Raw genomic sequence first — 5513 nt, forward strand, 5'->3', positions numbered from 1 at the left:
CAATTAAAGTTTTTCTGTCAATAAGGTATGCTCTCAATGGGATTTGATAGGAGACAACAGACAGCATCAGAGAGATGGCCTACACATAGACAGAGGGGCGCTGATTCGCTCGCACGGATGCTTTTTCAGCCTCTTGCGAATTTAAGGAACATTATGAAACACAGAGAGACGAAAGATAAATGATTATAGTTTTTTTTTTCTTGGTCCATTTTTTGGGGAAGCCTGGCTTCCCTTGGATCCATGAATACACGTCACTGATTAAATAAGATCTAAATAAGAGCTTGTTCATAAATGTCTTCTGTAGTGGACATCAGGATGCGCCATCTGTTTTTTACTTACTGTACCATTTACTGTAATGTTACATTTGTCATATTTACTTTCAACCGATTCCTTACGTCCACAGTGCACATACAATCCAAAAATCTCTGTGTTTTCATCAATCTCAGTTGTCTGTATTCATGCAGAGGGGGAGCCCTGAGTGGTCACAATCGGACACAAGTCTGAGTTTAAATATGCAGTGTGTATTGCTTAGTATTTTGTTTGACAATAACACTTAGCTATGCTAAACTACGGGTGAAATCCATAGAGATTTGGACAAACAATGGGTTATTAAAAATTTTGAAAAAAGTTGTGGAGATGCCGGGGATTGAACCCGGGGCCTCATACATGCAAAGCATGCGCTCTACCACTGAGCTACATCCCCTTCCGTACAGATAGAGAAACAATAAGGTTTTGTAAATAATGCATTGGAAATGTAATTGAATGTATTATTGAAATAACGTTTTTGCAGTTGCCATTTCCACAAAAAAGTATACTCCGTTATCGCAGAGAATATAGTTAAATTGCCTACGGAGAATACCGGGAAGATTGTTCTTCACCTTTACCACAAGATGGCAGTATCTCCATACTACATACTGTATAAACCGTGACATCGACCTCAACGTTTGATTTCACCAGAGATTTGATATCACCAAAGAAAGGCTATATTTGGATATGATCTTTRGCCATCAAAGATGGTGGTAAATGAACATTAATCAACACATTGAGTCTCCTTAATGTACATGTTGTTATCATGAATTTTACTTGTGCTTTCAACTTGAATGTCTTATTGTGTATGCATTGTAATATCCACGTATTTCAGTATCTTGGGCTCCAATACATCCAGTGGCGACCCGTCATTCAGGGCAGGTTGCCTGTTTTGCATGTTATTTTGGCATTAATACATGTCACATATCAGTTTGCAAACAATGTAAAAAAAAAATATATATAATATTGAGTTAATAAAGACGCATACAAACATGGTCCCTTTTTAGCTTTCTTGAGTAAGGCAGCTCCAAAATGCAGATGTTTCCGCCTAGCTCAGTGCTTTCAGTGCAGCCAGCGGAAAATACAGAGCATAGGGTGTCACGCCCTGAACTGTTTCACCTGTTCCTGTGATTGTCTCCACCCCCTCCAGGTGTCGCTTATTTCCCCCAGTGTATTTATTCCTGTGTTTCCTGTCTCTCTGTGCCAGTTCGTCTTGTATGTTTAGTCAAGTCAACCAGCATGTTTTTCCCTGTACTCCTTTGCTATTCTCCTTTTTCTAGTCCTCCTGGTTTTGACCCTTGCCTGTTTCTGGACTCTGTGTCCGCCTGCCTGACCATTCTCTTGCCTACCCCTTTCGATTATTAAACATTGTAAGACTCCAACCATCTGCCTCCTATGTCTGCATCTGGGTCTCGCCTTGTGCCTTGATAGTAGGGGTTGTTAATGTTCTGTAGTTGTGTCATGATTGGCTCAGTGTTCTGTCACTCATGGGGACACTAGTCACTGCAAATTCTAAGGGTAGAGCAAAAACATTCAAGCCCCTTGGGTACTGCCATAGACTTACATTAGAAGTGCCCATCCAAGAAGGCTCAAGGTCATTGGCCACAGATAAAATGACATCAAATCACGTTATATCTACAGTAGCTTTGATTGGACTGATCTTAGCTAGCAAGCTAGCAGTCATCACCATGAATCAAGTCAACAATCTTATGGCAAATCCTTTTCAACCCTTGTCATATGAACAGAAATTATAGATAAAACGTATCGGTGCTCATCAGCCATTGGACATACACATTACACAACAAGTTGGAAATCGCAAATTCAACAATGAGTGGTTTGGAAGGAATCAGTGGCTAATTGCCTTGTGTGGTCCCAAGTTTGAGTTTAAGGTTATTTTTTCAAAGCTTAAAAGGGTAAACATTCAACATTGGCCATGCTGTCAATCCAGCATAACTTCTGCCACGCTCAAACACCTGGAAACTCGGAACTGGGAAATCTCAGACTTCAGTGAGTTCAAGACAACTGGAAACTCTGAAAAATACCAGCTCCGACTGGAAAAATAAGTTTTGAACGGTCATCCAACTCGGAACTGCAAGTCAGGAACTCAGGCCTCTTTCTAGAGCTCCGACCTGAAGATCACTGACGTCATCATGATTCAGAGTTCCCAGTTGTCTTGAAAGCACCATAAATCCAGAGAATGCCAGACTTTGATGACTAAGTTTAATAACAAATGTTGACCACAAAGGACCGCCGAGCCACCTTCCTGTTCAAGTGAGCACAGCACATCACAAGGTGAGTCCAAAAAGGTATTGTATGCTGCTGCATAAATTATGTAATATGCCAGGGAGATATATATACCGTAGCTAAGAGAGTAATACTAAGTGTGTGTTGTGTAGTAAGTTGTTAGTAGCCCATATGCCTCACCCTAATAATTTGGTACCTTTTCCCCTCATAATTTCGCCAACTGTTCTGACTTGGTGGTGCACATGTAGCCTATAGCCTGTTTTAGAGAAATGTAATCATTGAATATTGTAAGAGCTTCATTGTCTGCTTATATGCCCCCTTTTATATCCTACGGTTCTGACTTGGTGTAAAGGAGAATACTGTAAGATGGCCAATGTTCTGAATTCTGTCACTGTACATTTCAAAAGTGCTGAACAAATAGTTATATTGACTATGTCCATCCTAGCTCGCTCATTAATGTCTTATATCGGAATTCACGGATTGCCTTTTATCTGATCGTGTCATCCCCTTACAGTATGCCATAGTTTGTACATCTCAATTGCTAGTAGAAACCACATTGTTTAAGCAAGTCAGCCATATCAGCTATGTTTCTTTTAACAAGGCAGTAAATGAGGCTGAATGAACTGTTTCGCTGCCATGACAAGGCTCCGTGATAGCCCGGTGTACCCAGTGGTAAGGTGTTGGGACTGCTGTTGGGACTCTGCTGTGGGACAGCCTTATGTAGGCCCGGACAACAGTTTGTGGGCACCTTTGTCACCATTATAGTGCAATTCATGTATTGTGTTGTGTTGTGTAGTGGCTTTGCTGACATGGCATCTAAAAAAATTAAATGTACACCAAGATTACATACTAAAATCACCCTGCATACATCAGTCAAAATCTTGAAACAGTGAAAAATATATTGCTTCGCCTCATCCTCGCTTGATGATATCAAAGAAGGTGGGAAAGTGTTTAATGATAGCTATCACTTTTTAAGGAATGTAGAGGCTTCATGCGTGTTACCTAGGAGACATTGTTACATCACATCAGTCAGGCATCAAAAATATTTGCTGAGATCTAGAAAGAGCACTGGGTCTCTTTGATGGTCAAAGGAGCCAGATATATTCAAATCAAATAGATGAACATGGTTTTGCTGCTCTAAACAGGTGAAATACTCAAAATAGAAAACGATTATACATGAGATATTCATGTTATGTGGAATTCTCATGGTTACTTTTCACTTCTTGGTTATACTTTTTGCTAAACACCAGACCAGGCCGTGTTAGGTCAAACCAAACTGTCAGCAGAGCGTTAAAAAATGGACCTCACACAAAGACTGGGGCAGTTGGACCTGCTGACCACCGATGGACCATTCACCATGTAGGAGATAAACACAGGTGCAGACACAGCAGTCACATGCTTCGTAAACAACAGGTGTAAACTGACAGTGAAATGTGCTTATTTACTTTCCCTTCTCAACAATGCCAAGAGAGAAGAAGAATAAGGAAATAAAAGAAAAGTTAAAACACGTGATAATAAAAGTAATAATAGAGACACAATGAGTAATGATAAACCTTGGCTATATACCACAGGATACCAGTAAAGAGCGATGATAACCTGCGCTATGAATCACTAGGAGTACTAGTACGATGTGCGATGTGAAACCTGTAGATACACAGGAGTAACCAGTACAGAGTGTTGATGATGAACCTGGCTAGATACACATGCGATACCAGTACAAGTCATGATAACCTGGCTGATATACACAGGATACCGAGGACAGAGCTCGAGGTCTAACCTGGTCATAGTACACAGAGACCAAGAAACAGAGGCTCGATGAGAGTGAAGCCGGGCTGGATTACACAGGGATACCCAGTAAAAGAGTTGATGATAACCTGGCAATATACACGGGACCAGTAAAGAGTAAACGATTGATAACCTGGGCATATACCACCAGGATACCGATAACAGAGGTCGATTGAGAACCTGGCTATATTACCACAGGATACAGTACAGAGTCGCATGATAACCTGGCTATATTACACAGGATTACCAGAACAGATGTCGATGATAACCTGAGCAATATACACAGCGCTACCATACAGAGTCGAAGAGTCTTCACTATTATTCTAACAATGTAAGAAAAGGTAGAACAAATAAGAAAAACCTTGAATGAGTAGGTGTGTCCAAACTTTGCACTGGTACAGGTATATACATTTTAATATGATATATATATTGTCCCCTACTCTAACACATTACTATTATTATCATTATTATTATTTATTCATTTTATTATTATATTACTGTTATTGTTGATGTCATTATCTCACTTCACTTTAGCAACAGTAGCTTTTCATTAATGCTTACAAAAACATCTGAATTTGTAAAGGCCTGAATGTTTCGAGTTCAATTATTGGTTCGCTGGTAGTAGAGGATCTCTAATGAATCCTTAGAAAAAGTAACCTTCACTTTTAGCTGCCATAAGACAATGGAAAGCCTTTTATGCCTTAGTGTAAGCTCCTGTTCCGAAAGCCTTTTGGTTGAGGAATGAGCTGAAGTTCCCTTGGGAAGTTATCAAAATGTATCATTCTACAGTAAGCAGGACAAACTTTTGTGCATCAGAAGTTACATGCCTCTCTACCTTTAGTGAGGCATAATTCCTTCAACCACCCAAAATGAAAGACTTCTAGATAGATTGAATGTTTGATACAATGACAGTCTCAATGAGTGCCTGCGATGGGCCTGAGCTCTCAATGAAGCTACTGCACTTCAATGGAATAAGATAAGCTGCGACGAGCGCTGCACAGGGTAGAATAAAATGCAAATATTATTTTGCATTGATGGTGAGAGAAGACCATGCATTATCACATCTACCAGTATATCACTCTGCCCAAGATTCATTACACCTTAACAAAGTCCAACTTTAAAAAGGTCCAGTTAAAGAGGATTTCCAAGACTCATTAGGATCTTTAGGAATACATTGA

At 39.9% G+C, this 5513-nt stretch overlaps 1 non-coding gene across 1 annotated transcript; it reads right to left on the minus strand.

Annotated features, from left to right (window-relative positions):
- Nucleotides 1-631: 631 nt before the first annotated feature.
- On the minus strand, nt 632-703 carry trnaa-ugc (transfer RNA alanine (anticodon UGC)). The gene has a single exon. It is a non-coding gene; the product is annotated as a tRNA-Ala (tRNA).
- Between the last annotated feature and the right edge of the window lie 4810 nt (nt 704-5513).

Source organism: Salvelinus sp. IW2-2015, linkage group LG4q.1:29 (assembly GCF_002910315.2).
Source record: "Salvelinus sp. IW2-2015 linkage group LG4q.1:29, ASM291031v2, whole genome shotgun sequence".
NCBI lineage: Eukaryota > Metazoa > Chordata > Actinopteri > Salmoniformes > Salmonidae > Salvelinus > Salvelinus sp. IW2-2015.